This window comes from Neophocaena asiaeorientalis, unplaced genomic scaffold (genome assembly GCF_003031525.2).
Source record: "Neophocaena asiaeorientalis asiaeorientalis breed wild unplaced genomic scaffold, Neophocaena_asiaeorientalis_V1.1 scaffold264, whole genome shotgun sequence".
Classification (NCBI taxonomy): Eukaryota; Metazoa; Chordata; class Mammalia; order Artiodactyla; family Phocoenidae; genus Neophocaena; species Neophocaena asiaeorientalis.
The window spans coordinates 2,466,596-2,488,011 of record NW_020185332.1 but is presented as its reverse complement, the minus strand read 5'-3'; the positions used below and the strand labels follow the sequence as shown (position 1 = coordinate 2,488,011).

Genomic DNA, 21,416 nt, shown 5'->3' with positions numbered 1-21,416 from the left:
ATTGCTTTTCTCTTCATTTAATTTCCCAGTTGTGCCATTGGGATGGGCCTGGAAGGATTACCATCAGGAAAGTGCTAGGCCATATTAATATTTTAAAATATATTTCTCTAGGTACAGTTTAGTCACGGTTGAGAGCACCCACCCGAGTACGAAGCTTCCCAGGCTGGCTGAGGAGACATTTTTAACAAATCCTATTCTCTGAAGTTGTTCATCCTAGGTGACATTGACATAGTCAATATTTAAGCTACCTAAGAAAGTATAGAGTTTGGGTCAGTCTTCAGTAAGAGGAATAGCTCTTTTGAGATGGAGAATAGTATGACAAAGGAAAGATAGGGATTCATAGCATTTTGTGATTTTTTTTACTTATGGAGCAAGATTCTCTTGTTTTCAGAGCCTGTCCTTGTGTTTTTAGTGTTATGAAACAAGCTACTTCTTTCTTCCTTTGGGCATTTCTCTTGCCTTAGGAGACCCAAAGGAAACACTTTTCAGACTGAAGAAGTAATATGTGCCTGGTAAGGTTCTTGAGCAGAGTTTACAATCATTCTGACCTTAATTTTCCTTTTTCTGGATTTCCACTGCTTTAATGTCATTTGTGACATTGGAGCCCTTGTGAAGTGGGGAAAAAAAAAGTCTTTTAGCTTTCAGAACCTGGAGATGTTTTTAAATCCTAAGTGTCTCTCTTGTTGGAAGTGCTCCGTAGAGAAGTGTTTTTACATGAGAAAGGTGACAGCTAAGGTGAGAGAGGATTACTTCCTTTTACCTTCTTATAAAACTGTTATCCCTATACCAGCAACATCAGCATAGCATCTGGGAACTTGTTAGAAATTCAAGTATCAGGCCCCATCCCAGGCCCCCAAGTCAGAAACTCTAGGCTTAAGGCCCAGCAATTTATGTTTTACCGTTAGCTCTCCCATTGATCATGATACACACTAAAGTTTGAGCTCCACTGTTGTAGAGCACATTGTCCTCTTGATAGTGAAGATCAAATTCACCAAAAACTTGAAGGGGTAAAAAGTAACTCTGGACAGTAGGTATGATTTTTTTTTTTTTTTTAATTTCCTGAGTGATGTTCAGATATATCTTTTCTCTTTATGGGCAAACTGACAGGAGCCTAAAATTGGAAGCAATCCTAAGGGTTTGGGACTTTGAAAGCAAAAGGGATATTTAACTTTTGTGTGTGTGTGTGTGTGTGTGTGTGGTACGCGGGCCTCTCACTGTTGTGGTCTCTCCCGTTGCGGAGCACAGGCTCCGGATGCGCAGGCTCAGCGCCCATGGCTCACGGGCCCAGCTGCTCCACGGCATGTGGGATCTTCCCGGACCGGGGCACGAACCCGTGTCCCCTGCATCGGCAGGCGGACTCTCAACCACTGCGCCACCAGGGAAGCCCCTGAATTATTTTTCTAAGCATTGAAATGGCTATAACATGATTGTTTTAGTAAATGTGCTGCCGAAGCGAGCACAACATGATTGTTTTAGTTCGGAAAGTTTTTTTTTCCTTCTGTTAATCTTTGAAGAGTGCAGACTTTAGCCTTTTGAAAGGATTAGAACTACAGGTAGTCTAAATGGTCAAGAGAAGAATAAGGATTGAGATGCTTCTTTTTGTGAATTTGTCACTAGCTGCAGGAAATAAAAAGGCAGTTCTTAGATTTTTAGGAGGTGGTCAGTTTTCAACTTGAAATATTGTCCACTGGGAGAGTACAATTCGACTGTGTGCCTGTGAAAAATACACTAATTGAGTATTTTCAAATTTGAGACCACTGGGTTCCAGCCTTAGTGGCAAATACTAGCTTGGTTTAAATGAGCCAAACCTTTACATTAAATCCGTTCTTGGCCTTTTTTTTTTTGATTGAGGTATAATTGACATAACATTATATTAATTTTGGGTGCACAATGTAATGATATAATATTTGTATATGTTGCTAAATGATCACTTCAGTAAGTCCAGTTAACATCCTCATTGTTACAAAAAAAAAATTTTTTTTCTTGTGATGAGAATTTTCAAGATTTACTTTCCTAGCTACTTTCAAATATGCAATACAGTATTATTAAATATAGTCACTATGCTTTATGTGATATCCCCACGACTTATTCATTTTGTAACTGGAAATGTACCTTTTGACCTCCTTCACCCATTTCGCCCACCCCCCACCCCCTACCCCAGGCAGCCACCAATCTGTTCTCTATGTCCATGTCCTCAGGATTTTGTTTACTTGTTTTTAGATTCCACAGATAAGTGGAATCATACGGTATTTATCTTTTTCTGTGTGAATTATTTCACTTAGCATAATACCCATTCATGCAGTCACAAATGGCAAGATTTCATTCTTTTTATGGTCAAATAATATTGCATTGTGTATATGTGTATATATATACACATGCACACCCCACGTTTTCTTTACGCATTTATCCATTGATGGACATTGAGGTTCTTTCCATGTCTTGGCTATTGTAAATAATGCTGCAGTGAACATGGGGGTGCATATGTGGTTTTTTTTTAACATGTCTTTTCAAATCAGTATTTTTGTTTTCTTCAGATAAATACCCAGAAATGGAATTGCTAGATCATATGGTAGTTCTATTTTTAATTTTTTGAGGAACCTCCAAACTGTCTTCTATAGTGGCTGCACAATTTACATTCCCACCAACAGTGCACAAGGGCTCCCTTTTCTCCACAACCTTGCCAACACATGTTATTTCTTGTCTTTTTAATAGCCGTTTTAACAGGTGTGAGGTACTATCTCATTGTGGTTTTGATTGGCATTTCTCTGATGATTAGTGATATTGAGTATCTTTTTGTGTACCTGTTGGCCATCTCTTTGTATTCTCTTGGCCTCTGTTTTTGTTTAGTAATGGGTTCTCTTTACTGTAAAAAGTTTTTTGTAAACTGGTACTCCAGCCCACTCAGCTCAGACTTGACATTTCCTATTTGATATGTTTCTTTCAAGTTAAATACTTAACTCTGCACTGACTGGTACAGAGAGTATTGTAGAAAGGAGGTGTACATATTCATCATATACCAACCAAAGTAGCATGAGGTTAGAGAAATTCTGGATGAAGAGTCTCTTGGCGCTGAGGCTTCTCAAGTGGAGTTGCATGTCAGACAGAATCCCTTCTGGAGCTTCTACAAAGTAAAAGTGCCCTACTGAAGTAAAATCTACAGGGTTGGGGACCCCAAGCATGTACATATTTTTTTAAAACTTCAGCAGGTACTTTTAATGTGCCTCTTGGTTAAAAACCACTGTCGTGGGCTTCCCTGGTGGCGCAGTGGTTGAGAGTCCGCCTGCCGATGCAGGGGATTCGGGTTCGTGTCCCGGTCCGGGAAGATCCCACATGCCGCGGAGCAGCTGGGCCCGTGAGCCATGGCCGCTGAGCCTGCGCGTCTGGAGCCTGTGCTCCACCACGGGAGAGGCCACAGCAGTGAGAGGCCCGCGTACCGCAGAGAAAAAAAAAAAAAAACCACTGTCGTTGCGGAAAGGACTTTGATTTCACTATACAGCCTCTGGAAATCCCTGTTACTCACTCAGCCAGGGAACATTTAAAGTTCTTGCTTTTTGCCATTTGCAGATGGAGCTGTGCACTGCACTTTAGATATCGTGTGATCCTCAGGTGTTTTACAGCGTGGTCAAGATCTTCCTCCAGCTTTCCTTTTTCATTGCTCATTGTGTTGGGATCATTTAGGTATAGACATAAATGAATCTGACTTCTCATTATCCCCTTAATTAGGAGAATTAATTAATAAATTTTTGATAGTTATAGCCTTTAAGGTAGAGCATCCAGGGCTTCTCTGGTGGTACAGTGGTTGAGAATCTGCCTGCCGATGCAGGGGACACGGGTTCGTGCCCCGGTCCGGGAAGATCCCACATGCCACGGAGCGGCTAGGCCCGTGAGCCATGGCCGCTGAGCCTGCGCTCCGCAGCGGGAGAGGCCACAACATTGATAGGCCTGTGTATCACAAAAACAAAACAAACAAGCAAACAAAAAAAAGTAGAGCATCCATATCAGTGTTACTGATTCATTTTAAAATTATTGTTTCAGATTTTTTAAAGCAAATTTGAACAAAATTCCTATGACTAGATATGTTTTGCCATATATAGGCAACTTGTGGTTTTTTTCTATTTAAATTGGAGGGGAGCAGAAGACAGGTTTAGATAATCTAAATTTATTGCTAATCCAAAAGCAGCTTCTTTTCTCTTTGATTTGTGAATGTATTTCTGTGCTTATGTTGGACAATAGGTGGTCTTAATTTTCCAGAAATCCATGACACTCCAATATAAAATAATGCAGCTATCCAATAAAGACCTGTTCCTGAGCCTTCTTCTGGACATATTCAAATTAAACATGCTGTTTTAAGAAGAGACAGCATCACTTCACAAAAGTAGTAGAGGTTCACTGTCTTTCTTTGCTTTCTTTTTGTAAACACATACTATTTCTTTGAAGTCAGGAAGAAAATTAAATGTTTTTGAGTATAAAGTATTTCCCTACTGGGATTTTAAGTCTCATTATAGTTAGAATGCTAATTGTTATCAGAGATGAACACATACTTGAATATGCTGCAAACTTATAGTTAAAATCATTATGGAATGTCATGTTTGGGGCAAAATTATAATCACATAACCTGAAATTTTCATATAATAAATTTTTTTTAAAATTCGGCTGCACTGCACAGCATGTGGGATCTTAGTTCCCTGACCAGGGATCGAACCTGAGCCCCCTGCAGTGGAAGCACAGAGTCTTAACCACTGGACCGCCAGTGAAGTCCCCATATAATAAAATTTAAAACATGGTTTTTAGTACTGATAATTGTATTATCTATGCTGTCAAAATTTACAGTAATCTATACTTAAATGGATCTTTTTAGGTTTTTGAGTATGCATATACCATTGCAAAGGAGGAGAAAAAATTGGCAAATGTGGGGAAGAAGTCATCATACAAAGTGACTACACATTTATATACACCATATTAGACTAGATCTTAATTCTATCAGTATGCAGATTCCTAAACATCTGGTAGAGTGTCTGTTTTAGATAAAATATGCCATAAGGCATTTTTCCTTTTGCTTATACATATGTTGGAGATTGCCATACTGGCTTCATAAATTCAACATGAACAATTTTTTCTTTAGCATTGAAACAAACCATTATTTCTTCAGTTGCGGTCTCATGTAAAAGCTGGCTTGTGTTTGAGGACTGTATTGATGAAAAATATGTATTTGTAAGCACTAGAATTACCCTAACCCTGGCAAAATGCTTACGCTATGAGGAGACACATTGCAATGGAAACCAGATAAGTGAACATCTCTGGCTCCCTCCAGAGTGTATACTCAATGGATGGAATAACTGCTAGGCCCAAACCATTCACATTGTTCTTTGTTTTTTCTTTTTCTTTCTTTCTTTTTTTTGCCAGTCACATAAAGTTGATTTGGTTATGTTATCTATTTAGTGTACAGAAGTATTTTATGACAGAAGAAATCTTGGGGTCCAGAGTCTCTCTATAGTGGAAATTTACGGGTCGATGGATTGAATCCAGCCGAATATAATGATTATTCTTCTGTAGCATTTACTTTTCAGTTCTGACTTTCTCTTCTTTTCTTTTTTTAAATTTATTTATTTATTTATGGCTGCATTGGGTCTCCATTGCTGTGTGCAGACTTCCTCTAGTTGGGGCGAGCGGGGGCTACTCTTCATTGTGGTGCGCGGACTTCTCATTGCGGTGGCTTCTCTTGTTGCAGAGCACAGGCTCTAGGCATGCTGGCTTCAGTAGTTGTGGCTGGCGGGCTCAGTAGTTGTGGCTCACGGACTCTAGAGCTCAGGCTCAGTAGTTGTGGCACACGGGGTTAGTTGCTCCACGGCATGTGGGATCTTCCCGGACCAGGGCTCAAACCCGTGTCCCCTGCATTGGCAGGTGGATTCTTAAGCACTCTGCCACTAGGGAAGTCCCAGTTCTGACTTTCTTGTTCCTCACAATACCACAAATTCCTTCTCTTTAGGTTCCCTTGATCACTGAAGAAATAAAGCCATTTGTATATGCTAACCTCATATCTTATCCTTGAGTTAAACAAAAACCATCCTATAGGCAAACTGAAGAACAGAGCTGTTCTCGTCCTACCAACATAAATATCCTTGAGCCTAATCTCTCTTTCTTAGGCCCAGTGCCTTTTGTAACCTCCTTCAGCTACTCTTCATTTTCTGTCCTTTTCTGACTTACACTTAGAATCTATATCATGCTTCTTTAATATCCTGTAGTTGTTTTAATTATTTTTTGTTATTTATGATACTCCCTTTTACATTTGTTATTGGTCCAGTCCTAACCGTATGGGATTATATTTCATTATGGAGATTTAGAGAGGGGCTTTTCTTCTCTCCAATTGAAAGTAAGTAGCCAGGAAAAAGTAGTCATTTTTATATGTTCTACCATGGGTATTCATTACAGTCTGGACACAGCATTGGTTGTATCAAGAAAACCACTGTACTACTGACTACAGGTTTTTACCTGCTGTGAATAGGATACCTTATTTGAAGGCTTGGTGCCAGTGCTATGCTTCTAGCTGTGTACTGGTGGCAGCTCTTGGCCAGAACATTGCAGTTGGCCTATAGGACTGGAGAGACAGAAGTTTTCGTGTTGAAGAGCTAAGTGAAATGTTTTTGGTTGTAGGCCAATGCATCGCTGAGGAAGAAGGAAAGTACAGTTTGCCACTCCCTGGGAAGCAGTTTGGCTAGAGCAAAGCTACCGGAAATGGAATTCTGAACTTATTGATTTAGGAAGCTTTGGGGTTTTTTCCCTTAGCCTTTGTGAAATGGAGCTTCTTTTCAAAGCGGGGGAAGGGATGGGATAGAGCCGACTTAAAGGCTCAAAATAATGTCACTTTCCAACTCTTCAATCAACCCTTTTAGAACTAAGCAGGTAGGTGTCCTTAGATATCGCACAAAGAGGAAAAACTGACTGTTGTTTAGAAACCAAGTTAGTTAGGGCTGTCTCTGGCTTCTTCTGGATTAGTGACCTGAAGTGGCATTCAATGCAGAGAAAAGTCTGGAAAGGTAGTTGGAAAATAATACTCCAACGACATTTTCATATTTGACTAATATTTTCAGATTTTTCATTTGTTTTTATTCCCTAGTCACATTTCATCTTCCATTTCATATCTAATAACCAAAAGCAGGAGCAAAGAGGCAGCAAATCCCACTTTAATCCTTCCCATTCCCTTGCCCGCATAGAGCTTTTTTTTTTTTTTTTTTTTTTTTTTTTGCGATTCCCGGGCCTCTCACTGTTGTGGCCTCTCCCGTTGTGGAGCACAGGCTCTGGACGTGCAGGCTCAGCGGCCATGGCTCACGGGCCCAGCCGCTCCGCGGCATGTGGGATCTTCCCGGACCGGGGCACGAACCCGCGTCCCCTGCATCAGCAGGAGGACTCTCAACCACTGCACCACCAGGGAAGCCCCCGCATAGAGCTTTGATGCTGGTGAAAGCTTGTTGAAATGAACTGGGAGCAGCCTGAGAGGTATGTTTGGATGATTGTGACAGTGAGGAAGTAGTGGAGTTGGGCTTTGTGATGGTGGGGTTTGGAATGAGTGCCTAAATATAAACTTTGATGGTTTAGTTTTATTTTTAACAACAACAAATAAATATTACTACTTTTGCTATCACCTGTTTACTTGCTACTGGCAAGAAAAATAGCCAATGGCTGGTTTATCACCCTTTAGGGATGGTTTTGGGTAGGAATTTGAGATCAGTGTAGTTTAGGACTTGATAGCAAGAGATGATATCTTTGGCCTAAATAATACCTCCCAAGAAACAAACTTATAAAGGAAACTTAGATTTTATTTATTTATTTATTATTATTTTCTTTTTGGCCAAGCCATGGGGCTTGCGGGAGTTCCCCCACCAGGGATTGAACCCAGGCCACGGAAGTGAAAGCACAGAATCCTAATCACTAGACCACCAGGGAACTCCCAGAAACTTAGATTTTAATTTGGTGCTCACTTAGTAAAAATTATCTTTTCTTAAATGTTCTCCTACTGACCTTATCTTAGGAAATGGTTCCTTATCATTGTATTTATCCTGCTTATATTCTTCTACATCTTTCAGAAACATTTCCCAAGTTCAACTTGCAGGCTACTGAGTAGTAAATCTAGTAGGAGAGACAGAATGGAATCAAATAATCACATGCATATCAGGGTCACTGTCAGAGAAAATATCCATGAAGAAGTTTGAGTAAATATCTGAAGAATGAGTAGTAGTTAATTTGGAGAAGGGAGTTAAATGAATGAACAACCAAGTGGAAATGTCCCTTAAGGTCTAGAGGTTATGAGAGAGAACTGGAAATCTAAAGATATGGGGATTACTAATGTGAACAAGTAAATGGTAATTGATGCCATAAAGGTGGGTGAGCTACCTAGGGAGAATGTGACCCTTGAATGAGACAAAAAGGAAGGGGCCCAGGATAGATCCCTGAGGAGCACCAAGAATGTAGCTAACTTAGATGGCATACTGGGCAGTGCTTCCCTGTGTAATGGAGAGTGTACAAACCTACAACAGGGAACACATGTCTACAAAATCATTTTTAAATTCTCTGAAAGGGATTATAGAACTTGCTTAGGGGCTTCCCTGGTGGCACAGTGGTTAAGAATCCGCCTGCCAATGCAGGGGACATGGGTTCGAGCCCTGGTCTGGGAATATCCCACATGCCGTGGAGCAACTAAGCCCGTGTGCCACAACTACTGAGCCTGTGCCCTAGAGCCCGCGAGCCACACCACTGAGCCCGCATGCCACAAAGACTGAAGCCCACGCGCCTAGAGCCTGTGCTCCGCAACAAGAGAAGCCACCGCAATGAGAAACCTGCACACCACAACAGAGTAACCCCCGCTCCCTGCAACTAGAGAAAGCCCATGAGCAGCAACGAAGACCCAATGCATCCAAAAATAAAATAAATAAGTTTCTTTAAAAAAAAAAAAAAAAAGAACTTGATTAGCTCTGTAGTTAGATTTGGTTTACTGGATTGAGTCATGCTTTAAGGAAAAGTTCCTTCCCCATGCTACTTGTGAATAATGAAAGTGATCTTTGCTTTGTACTTTAACCACTTTCCCTATTTTTTTCTGCCTTTCACAGCCTCTTCCAAATCATTCTGAACTTCCACAATGGAATTAAAATGAAAGCATAGACTTTGTAATTAGACCTGTATTTGAACCCCAGCACTGCCACTGAATATATGTGGAATCTTGCAAACTGCCTCTCTGAATCTCATTTTCCTTAAATTGTTATGGATTAAAAACACACTGTAAGTGCATAGTATGTGGTAGTCTAGTAGTTGTAAGCCAGCAGCAAATGTTTGTTCTGTTTTATTTTTTCTTCCTTGCAACCTCTCCTGTTTTTCCCAGGCAGGTGAGTTTTTTCATCTGTGATCATGGTAACAGCAGCTTTTCTGCTGGAGCAAAGGAGTTTTGTATTTCAGTGGTAAAACCCCTTACTGGAGAGAAAGTAGAAGGAGGGTTTCTGGAGGGTAATCCAGAAGTTTCAACAACAGCATCATTGGCATTTGGGGCTGAGGGCAGCCCAATGTATTGTAGGATGTTTAGCAGTATCTTTGCCTTTACCCACTAGGTGCCAATAGCATTCCCCCCAAGCTGAGACAAACAAAAATGTCTCCAGACATTGCCAGATGTCCCCTAGAGGGCAAAATCCCATTTGAGAACTATTTGCTAAAATACTGTTTCTTGATGTGGGTGTTACACGGCTGTGTTTATATAATTTTATGTTTATGAAAATGCAGTGAGTTGCATAATATATGCAGTTTTCTGTTGTTAATGTTATGTTTCCACACACACACACACACACACGCACGCACGCACACAAATCTTTATCTTTTTTTTTACCAAAGGCAGTAGAGAACCAGGCTCTAACCAATAGCTATGTCTAACTATGTCTAGGTTTTCACTCTCTTTTAATCCCTAAAAGGTGGGATGGAATTATGGGGGGAAAGGGGTCTATGGTAGGATGGAAAGGCAAAAAATAGTCTAAAAATTTGGCTTCCAAATGTCTCTTTTCAACTCCTAGTCAATAGGGTGTGGAATTTCAATGTAGGAAAATTTCTATTACAAGATTTCAGAAATAAGCTCTGGGTGCAGGACAGATTATTAGCAAAACAGGTATCTTCTTTCCCACCCTCTCTTCTGTATTGTGACAGCAAAGGAGAGGGTCACCCGATTTTGGGTCATTTCCACTCTTATGACCTCTTTCTTGATGGCCCATTGAAGTTACTTCTGAAAGTGTTTGCTTTTATCTTTGATATAAAATCTTTCAGTTTTTCTCCACTATGTATGGGTGGGTAAATTGTCCTTCCATATTGGATGATATTGCCTGCTCCCTGAGAAAACTGTCCCCAGAGAAGTCATTGGATAGGACCTAGGCTGGAAACAGGAGGTCCAGTAAACCACCTCAGTGTCTTAGGAGGAGTCCAAGAAAAGATCGCGTTTTGAAGTTTGAAAGATCTTGCAAAGAGAGGGCAGGCCTTGGGCCAAGCAGCCTTTGAGGTAGTAACGGGGCTCATAAACGAGAACTGGCATGTGCCCACGGAATTTCTCATCCTGTCTCCACAGTTGGCTGAGGAGGGAAGTGTGTGGAAGGCTCTGTAAGTGGAAGGATTGTTCTTGGCTTTGGCTGTCGTGTGGCTGGAAACAGCAGGGAGGGAGCTTGGACCTGGTCTCTGGAGTCTAGGCATTGTCCTGAGAAGGTTTTTTTCCCGCTTCCATTTCTTGTTGTTAATGTTTTTTTCCCTCCCCTCCCCAACCCCCTTTAGTACTTAACATTTCAAGGTACAGGAAATAGTTGCATATTGAGTGTTTTATAACTCTTCTAACACAGCCTATTAATATTGGTCTGCCAAGACGAAAGCTGGAAGGGATTTAACTAGGTAGAATCAAGGCTCATAACTTTTATTAAAGTACCCCGAGCAAGGTACCTTCGGTTTATTTGGAAGTGTTTAAGTTTTACTGAAATCCCATCATTGCCAGCATGGTTTTTTAAAAAGGATAGACAGCCATGGGGACTTCCCTTGGGGGCGCAGTGGTTAAGAATCCGCCTGCCAATGCAGGGGGCACAGGTTTGATCCCTGGTCTGGGAAGATCCCACATGCCATGGACAGCTAACCCCGTGGGCCACAACTACTGAGCCTGTGCTCTAGAGCCCATGTGCTACAACTACTGAGCCTGCACTCTAGAGCCAGCGTGCCACAACTACTGAGCCCTTGCACCTAGAGCTGGTGCTCCGCAACAAGAGAAGCCACTGCAATGAGAAGCCCGAGCCCCGCAACAAAGAGTAGCCCCCGCTCGAAGGAACTAGAGAAAACCTGTGCGCAGCAACGAAAGACCCAACGCAGCCAAAGAAAAAAAGACAGCCATGGTGGCTAAACCAAGGAGACCATAAGACCTGAAGTTGGCAGCAACATGAGCCGTCTGAGGACAAAAGGAGAGCGTTGGTATGGGAAAGAAACGTAACTATGTCTCTGGACCCCTGTCCCCTCATTATTCTTTACTGGCCCTGGCAGCTGCCAAAACTTGCTCAATAGAGTTGTGGGCTGGGGATTGTTTCTTAATCCCTGTAAGGAGTACCAAACCTCAGCTGTGTTATCTAGGCTCTGAGCCTCTGGCACTTGGCTAAGGCACTTGCTGAGGCATCTGGTGACTCTAGACAAAAGCCTATTTTGTCAGTGAGAAGATTGGGGCAAAGTACAAGCATTGTTATCTCTGATGCCCTCAGAGCAAACTGTCTACTTGGCAAGTGGGAGAGTCTTGACCTTGTGAATTACAGCAACCTGTCCACGTGGTTTTAGGTTTCTTTGAGATTATTTTCTTCTCCTGAAGTTTCAGCGTTTAGGCATTAAAATCCACTATTAATGCTTTTTTTAAAAAAAGTTTTAAATACAAAAGTAGTAAGTGCTTTATTTTAAAGAATTTGGAAAACGCAGAAAGGTAAAAGGAACAAGAGAAAAATCATGTTTAATTCTACCATATTCATTTTCTTAATGGAAGAATTTTTTTAATGTGAAGCTGGCTGAGATTCTTCGTTCAGGGCTGGCTTGTACATGACCTATATACCTCATAAAGCTCAATCCTGTTCCCTTAAGTTTAAGCATCTTTTATTTTACCATTTGAGAACTGACCTGGTCGGGCTCTGCTTGGCTAGATTTTATTACATTTGATGAAATCTCACCCTGGAGTATGAAACTATCTTCTATATTTAAGTTTTTATAACTTGTTTTAAGCCAAGTTTTTATCTTCATCTGTGATTATCTTTAGAAGTCTGGGTGTTCCTGTTTTAAATTAGTGATGGTGAATGAATGTGTAGGGGGAGATGGTTTTGTTATTTTTAAAGGCTAAATATTGACCTGCTTTCTCAAACCCTTTTTTGGAAAGAGGTGTCTGTGGTATCAGTTAACATAATAATTTGCTTTCATTGATGAGCATTGTCAATTTTGTCTTTTGAGATTTCTTGTTGTATAAAAGAAAAGCGCTGTTTTTCATGGAATCTTGAGACAAACTGAGCTACAGGAACTTTTTCTTTTCCCCTAGAGCAACATTTTAGTTAAGGCAACAGCACAGAAACAAATCCTCCCTTTTTCTCTGTATAATTTTCTATCTGGATTTATGTTGACCAGTCTGGAGCTTCTGCTTATTAGATATTTACATAGATATTATAGATTTTTGTTTAACTCTTAAAGGTTTATGGTAAAGAAGATGGAAATCTTGGCTTAGTAGGGAAATTATTTTGGTCTTGTTTATTATTCCTTATTAACATTAAAATGAGACAGGAACTTCAAGACACTGGTGTCTGAAAGTACTCTTTGACATTTGCAGTATCAGGTATAGCCATTCCCAAAAGAGACCTTCATTAATATACCCTAAAGATCTTTTGACAGGACAGAAATGGGGAGAGATGCTAGTTGGGCCTGTTTTTATTTATATTCTCTGAAAGTGTGCATTCTATACTGGTAGGTTATTATTGTAGATTTTCTTTTCGTTTAACATGGAATCTCTCCATATAATAGGAGAGAGAGAGCTTCCAGTCAAAATAATCACTCTAGCAGCTCTGAGACTAATCTTTGGAACTATCTTTTTACAGTCTTTCAATTTTTGGTTTGAAGAAATCAAATCAGACAGAAATGTAGATCAATGGAACAGGATAGAAAGTCCAGAGATAAACCCACACACCTATGGTCACCTTATCTTTGATAAAGGAGGCAAGAATATACAATGGAGAAAAGACAGGCTCTTCAGTAAGTGGTGCTGGGAAAACTGGGCAGCTACATGTAAAAGAATGAAATTAGAACACTCCCTAACACCATACACAAAAATAAACTCAAAATGGATTAAAGACCTAAGTGTAATGCCAGACACTATAAAACTCTTAGAGGAAAACATAGGAAGAACACTCTATGACATAGATCACAGCAAGATCCTTTTTGACCCACCCCCTAGAGAAATGGAAATTAAAACAAAAATAAACAAAATGGGACCTAATGAAACTTAAAAGCTTTTACACAGCAAAGGAAACCATAAACAAGACAAAAAGAATGGGAGAAAATATTTGCTAATAAAGCAACTGACAAAGGATTAATCTCCAAAATTTACAAGCAGCTCATGCAGCTCAATATCAAAAACACAAACAACCCAAACCAAAAATGGGCAGAAGACCTAAATAGACATTTCTCCAAAGAAGATATACAGATTGCCAACAAACACATGAAAAGATACTCAGCATCACTAATCATTAGAGAAACGTAAATCAAAACTACAATGAGGTATCACCTCACACCAGTCAGAATGGCCATCATCAAAAAATCTAGAAACAATAAATGCTGGAGAGGGTGTGGAGAAAAGGAAACCCTCTTGCACTGTTGGTGGGAATGTAAATTGATACAGCCACTATGGAGAACAGTATGGAGATTCCTTAAAAAACTAAAAATAGAATTACCATATGACCCAGCAATCCCACTACTGGGCATATACCCTGAGAAAACCATAATTCAAAAAGAGTCAAGTACCACAATGTTCATTGCAGCTCTATTTACAATAGCCAGGACATGGAAGCAACCTAAGTGTACATCAACAGATGAATGGATAAAGAAGATGTGGCACATATATACAATGGAATATTACTCAGCCATAAAAAGAAATGAAATTGAGTTATTTGTAGTGAGGTGGATGGACCTAGAGTCTATCATAGAGTGGAGTAAGTCAGAAAGAGAAAAACAGATACTGTACGCTAACACATATATATGAAATCTTAAAAAAAAAAAAAAAGTTTCTGATGAACCTAGGGGCAGGACCGGAATAAAGACATAGACATAGAGAATGGACTTGAGGACAAGGGGAGGGGGAAGGGTAAGCTGGGATGAAGTGAGAGAGCAACATTAACATATATACACTATCAAATGTAAAATAGATAGCTAGTGGAAAGCAGCTGCATAGCAGAGGGAAATCAGCTCTGTGCTTTGCGACCACCTAGAGGGGTGGGATAAGGAGTGTGGGAAGGAGCCGCAAGAGGGAGGGGATATGGGGATATATGTATGCATATAGCTGATTCACTGCTTTACAGCAGAAGCTGACACAACACTGTAAAGCAATTATACTCCAATAAAGTTGTTAAAAAAAAAAAATAAAATCAGGATTGACACCTAATAGTAGGTTTTGACCATGAGATTGATTTAAGAATTTAAGGAAATCTAGGAAAATCTTTGTAAATCTTCCATGTTATTAACTTAAATTTTATATGAATAGAAGGTTGAGAAATTATGGAGCCCAAGCTGTGGGTAGAATTTCTGTTTTTTCATGTTTATCAGATGGCTTTAATGTTCCCGCCTTTCCTTATTTATTGTCAAAAGGTAGAAATTAACCTATTTCTAGAATCCATTAATGACTAATAGATAGTTGGAGAATTTGGTTGCAAGAGGTGAGCTAAACAGGTTATAGATGGGGATTTTTTTCCCTTCATACACAATTTAAAAATTTAAGAGAGTCATATTTCCTTTTTTTAAGTGTATATAACTCAGTGGTTTTATATACTGCAACCATCACCAATACTTAATTGCAGAATATTTTCATCACCCCATTAGCAGTCTCTCTCCCCCCCCACACACGCGTGCGTGCGTGCGCGCGCGCGCGCACACACACACACACACACACACACAGCCATTCTCCCTTTCTCCTACCCCCTGCCAACAACTAGTCTACCTTCTGTCTCTATGGATTTGCCTATTCCGGACATTTCATGTAAATGGAATCACACAGTATGTGACCTTTTTGTGTCTGGCTCCTTTCACTTAGCATAATGTTTTCAAGGTTCATTCGTGTTGTAGCACGTATCAGTACTTCATTTCTTTTTATAGCTGAATAATGTTCCATTATATGGATATATCACATTTGTCTATCCATCCATCATTGATAGACATTTGGGTTGTTTCCACTTTGGGGCTATTATGAATAATGTTGCTGTGCATTTGTGTATAAGTTTTTGTGTAGACATGTATTCTTTTGGGAATATACCTATGAGCAGAATTGCTGGGTCATATGATAGCTTTATATTTAACTTTTAGAGGAACTGCCAAACTTTTTCCTAAATCAGTTGCACCATTTTCCATTTCCACCAGCAATGTATGAAGATTCCCGTGTCTCCACATCCTCGTCAACACTTGTGATTGTCCATTCTTTGATAATAACTATCCTAGTGAGTGTGGAGTGGTATCTCATGGTTTTGATTGGCATTTCCCTAATGACTAATGGGCATCATTTCATGTGCTTATTGGCCATTTATATATCTTCTTTGGAGATATGTCTATTCAAATTATTTGCCCATATGTTTTTTTCTTAAAAAATTTGTTTTTGTTTTGCCCGTATTTTTAATTGAGTTGTTTGTCTTTTTATTGTTGAGTTGTAAGAGTCTTTATTCTGGATACTAGTCTAGTCTCTTAACAAATATATGGTTGGCAAAATTTTCTGCTGTTTCTGTGGACTGTCTTTTCACTTTCTTGATAGTGTTCTCTGAAGCACAGAAGTTTTAAGTTTTGAGGTAGTTCGTTTCATCTTTTTGTCCTTTGGTTGCTTATGCTTTTTGGTGTCTTTTTTTTTTAATTAGTTAATTTATTTATTTATTGCCATGCCTTGGGGCTTGCGAGATCTTAGTTCCCTGACCAGGGACTGAACCTGGGCAACAGCAGTGAAAGCATCAACTCCTAACCCTGGACCACCAGGGAGCTCCCAAGGTGTCATATTTTAAACCGTTGTCATGAAGGTTGACATCTATGCTTTATTTTATTAGTTTCATGGTTTTAGTTGGGTTTTTCTAAATAAATTTATTTATTTATTTTTATTATTGGCTGTGTTTGGTCCTTGTTGCTGCATGCGGGCTTTCTGTAGTTGCAGCGAGCTGGGGCTACTCTTCGTTGCAGTCCGTGGGCTTCTCATTGCAGTGGCTTCTCTTGTTGCGGAGCACAGGCTTTAGGTGCGTGGGCTTCAGTAGTTGTGGCACGCGGGCTCAGTAGCTGTGGCTCCTGGGCTCTAGAGCGCAGGCTCAGCAGTTGTGGTGCGTGGGCTTAGTTGCTCCGTGGCTTGTGGGATCTTCCCACACCAGGGCTCAAAGACGTGTCCCCTGCTTTGGTAGGCGGATTCTTAACCACTGCGCCACCAGGGAAGTCCCTGGTTTTAGTTTTTACAGTTAGATCTTTGATCCATTTTGAGTTAATTTTTGTACATGGTGTGAGGTAAGGGTCCAACTTCATTCTTTTACATGTGGATATCCAGTTTTTCCCATCTCCACATATTGAAAGGGGTGTTCTTTCCCCATTGGATTGTCTTGACACCCTTGTAGAAAATTAATTACCCATAAATGTATGGGTTTTTATCTGGGCTCTCTGTTCTGTTCCACTAATCTACATGTCAATCCTTATGCCAGTTTTACCATCTTGATTACTATAGCTTTGTAGTAAGTTTTGAAACCAAGAATTGTGAGTTTTCTGACTTTGTTCTTCTTCTCAAGAGTTTTTGGATTCTGAGTCCCTTGCCTTACCATAGGAATTTTAGGATCAGGTTGGTAATTTCTGCAAAAAAGAAAAAGGTAGCTAGGACTTTGATAGAGAGTGAGTTGAATCTGTCACATAATTTAGAGAGTACTGCAGCCTTAACAATTTTCCAATTCATGAACATGGAATCTCTTTCCATTTACTTAGGTCTTTAGTTTCTTTTAGTGATGTTTTGTGGTTTTCAGAGTACAAGGCTTGGACTTTTGTTAAATTTATTCCTAAGTGTTTTATTCTTTTAGATGCTATTTTTTGTTGTTGTTTTGTTTTTCTTTTTCAAATTCTTTTCCCATTTAGGTTATTGCAGAATATTGGGCAGAGTTCCCTGTGCTATACAGTAGGTACTTGTTGGTTATCTATTCTAAATATACCAGTGTGTGCTCGTCAATCCCAAACTCCCAATCTGTCCCTCCCTGCAACCCTCCCCCACTGGTAACCATAAGTTTATTCTCTAAGTTGCAAGTCTGCTTCTGTTTTGTAAATAAGTTCGTTTGTATCTTTTTTCTTTTTAGACGTATAAGCAATATTATGATATTTGTCTTTCTCTGTCAGACTTACTTCACTTAGTATGGTAATCTCCAGGTCCATCCATGTTACTACAAATGGCATTATTTCATTCTTTTTAATGGCTGAGTAGTATTCCATTGTATATATGTACCATATCTTCTTTATCCATTCATCTGTCGATGGACATTGAGGTTGCTTCCATGTCTTGGCTATTGGAAACAGCGCTGCAGTGAACACTGAGGTGCATGTATCCTTTCGAACCATGTTTTTCTTCAGATAATATGCCCAGGAGTGGGATTGCTGGATCATGTGGTAGTTCTATTTTTAGTTTCTTAAGGAACCTCCATACTGTTCTCCATAGCGGCTGTACCAATTTACATTCCCACCAACAGTGTAGAAGGGTTTCCTTTTCTCCACACCCTCGCCAGCATTTATTGTTTGTAGATTCTTTTTTTAATATATATGTAAATTTATTTATTTATTTTTGGCTGTGATGGGTCTCCGTTGCGTGTGGTCTGTCTTTAGTTGCATCCAGTGGGGGCTACTCTTCGTTGCGGTGTGAGGGCTTATCATTGTGGCGGCTTCTCTTGTTGCAGAACACAGGCTCTAGGTGCACGGGCTTCAGTAGTTGTGGCACACGGGCTTAGTTTTTCCATGGCGTGTGGGATCTTCCTGGACCAGGGCTCGAACCCTTGTCCCCTGCATGGCCAGGTGGATTCTTAACCACTGTGCCACCAGGGAAGCCCTGTAGATTCTTTGATGATGACCATTCTGACTGCTGTGAGGTGATATCTCATTGTAGTTTTGAATTGCATTTTTCTAATAATTAGTGATGTTGAGCATCTTTTCTAGATGCTATTGTAAGTGGAGTTGCTTTCTTACTTTCATACTCGAGTTACTTACTGCTGTGTATAGAAATACAGTTGATTTTTATTTATTGATCTTGTATCTTGCTTCCTTGCTGAACTCATTTACTAGCTCTAATAGTTTTTTCATGCATTCTTAAGGATTTTCTCTGTATCAGATCGTGTCATCTGCAGATAGAGATACTTTTACTTCCTAACATGGTTGTCTTTTTTTCTTTTTCCTTGCCTAATTGCCCTGGCTATAACCTTCGGTACAATGTTGGATAGAAATGGCAAGAACAGATATCCTTGGCTTGTTCCTGATTTTAGGGGAAAACATTTAGTATTTTACTATTAAGTATGATGTTAACTGTGGTTTTTTTCAGAGGTGTCCTTTATTAAAATGGAGTTTTGAAGGGAACATTTATACTCTTGTTTGAGATTTACGAGTATTTTTATTTTTTAATTTTAAAAAATTTTTGGCCACTCTGTGCTTGCGGGATCTCAGTTCCCTGACCAGGGATTGAACCCAGATCATAGCAGTGAAAGCCTGGAATCCTAACCATTAGGCCACCAGGGAACTTTATTTTTATTTTTCATAACAAATAGTCCTTGAGGTAGGGGCATGTGTGTGAGGGTGGGGTTGGAGAAACCTGTGTAATGTAAAGTATAAAAGATTGAGAGTAACTGGACCCTAGTGTCCATTCTACCACTTAAATTGTGTAACTTAGGACATTCTGTTTTATTCTCTGTGCCTCCTTCATTCATGCTTTCCGTTCATCAGATATTTATTTATTTATTTATTTATAAATAAATTTATTTTATTTATTTTATTTTTGACTGTGTTGGGTCTTCGTTGCTGCACACGGGCTTTCTCTAGTTGTGGTGAGCAGGGGCTACTCTTTGTTGTGATGCGCGGGCTTCTCATTGCGGTGGCTTATCTTGTTGTGAAGCACGGGCTCTAGACACGTGGGCTTCAGTAGTTGAGGCTCGCAGGCTCAATAGTTGTGACACACGGGCTTAGTTGCTCTGTGGCATGTGGGATCTTCCTGGACCAGGGCTCGAACCCATGTCCTCTGCATTGGCAGGCGGATTCTAAACCACTGCGCCACCAGGGAAGCCCTATCAGATATTTATTGAACGTCTTTTTTTTTTATATGAAGGTGGAGGTGTTGGGTATATGTTGATTTGTGGGCATGTGTTAAGGCCCTGCTTATTTTCAGAGTTCAGTATGGTTTTGGTGTTAAGACTGGCCTTATATGTAGATAGCATTAGTGCTACTTACATGTCAATCTCTTATACTTCCATTTTTTCAAACTTCTGTAGTCACAGCAAGGACCCCCAAATCCTTGTCCTCTGCCCTGACCTCTTTCTAAAGTTTGGCCATGGTTTCCAGCTGCCTAAAATTTCCTGGCTTGGTTGTCCCAAATGTACTTCAAACTCACAATGTCCAAAACAAAATTGTCCCTAAAGCCCATCTCATGTTTTCGCAGTTTCAGTAGTGGGAATATTTCCTTCCTTTTAGCCAAACTAGAAACTTCTGAGTCATCCTTACCTTTTCCTCTCTGCTCAGATCTAGTGCATCACAAAGGCCCTTTGAGAGACTATATGCTGTATATCTCTTTTTATGTCACCTCTTCTCTGTACTTGTTGCCACTTCTTTTGTTCAGACCCTTATCATTTTGTACCTGGACCAGACTCTACTCTCACCCTCTTTCATTCCCACTTGGTAAATTGTCATTCTGGACCCAGTTTAAACATCACTTCTTCTTTATGGCATATTCTTGTTAGCCAAGTCTTCAGACTTCAAGATGAAATTAAACATCTTTCTATTAATGTTATGGAATATTTGAATATTGTATAGGTATTAATAACGTATGTTGTAAAATCATACAGACTTGAGTTTGGATCCTGGTTATTAATAGCTGTATGACCTTGAGCATATTACTCAGCTTCTCTAAGCCTGTTTCCTATCTTAAAGTAAAGCTAATAACTACTTCATAGAGCGGAAGTGAAGATTAAATGCAGTATAGATAACCAGTGAGAACCTACTGCACAGGGAGCTCCGCTCAGTGCTCTGTGGTGACCTAAATGGGAAGGAAATCCAAAACGGAGGGGATATATGTATATGTATATCTGATTCACTTTGCTGTACAGCAGAAACTAATACAACATTGTAAAGCAACTATACTCCAATTACCAAAAAAATCTCAGGTATCAAAAACAAAAAGATTAAATGCAGTTATAGAGGTAATCAATGATTATAGTAATCATGGCCACGATACATTGAACATTTGTTATTTGCTAAACATTGAGCTAAATATAATATTCGATACAAATTGCTTATTAAAAGCATCCAGCTTAGTGCCTATTGTATAGCAGACATTCAGTTAAAAAAAGGTAGGGACTTCCTTGGTGGCACAGTGGTTAACAATCCGCCTGCCAGTGCAGGGGACATGGGTTCAATCCCTGGTCCAGGAGGATCCCACATACCGTGGAGCAACAAAGCCCATGCGCCACAGGTCCTGAGCCTGAGCTCTACAGCCTGCGAGCCACAACTACTGAGCCCGCGTGCCACAACTACAGAAGCCCGTGCTCTGCAACAAGAGAGGCCACCGCAATGAGAAGCCCTCAACGAAGAGCAGCCCCTTCTCGCCGCAACTAGAGAAAGCCCGCGCGCAACAACGAAGACCCAATGTGGCCAATAAATAAATAAACAAATTTATTTTAAAAAAAATAAAAATAGTATTTTCTGTGTTGTTTTCTTCCACTGTGCAAGAACCATGCCTTATCTTTATGAAGACAGTATGGTAGATCATCAATAGACAGTTGCTGAATTTGAATTTATTTACTGTGATTTGACAAAATGTTAGGAGGTTTTATAACATTCCCTGCCAACTTGACTGCACTTCCTTTGGGATTTAAAGGTTTTGAGTTTCCTATTAAAGTATACATACCCCTGGAGAGAGATAATACCTTGTGCTATTTATGAAGAACTGTCCT

The 21,416-nt window shown here is 40.0% G+C and overlaps 1 protein-coding gene across 4 annotated transcripts in view; it reads left to right on the top strand.

The window, feature by feature from the left end:
• ZNF609 (zinc finger protein 609) overlaps positions 1–21,416 on the top strand; it is a 208,588-nt gene that overhangs the window by 26,188 nt on the left and 160,984 nt on the right. The window contains exon 1 of one of the 4 annotated variants that reach the window (XM_024735134.1): positions 11,447–11,466. The exons of the other annotated variants lie outside the window; for them this stretch is intronic. The gene's annotated coding sequence lies outside the window, so the exon portion shown is untranslated. Of the gene's footprint in view, positions 1–11,446; positions 11,467–21,416 lie in introns of those variants that run through there. 4 annotated transcript variants of the gene reach the window in all.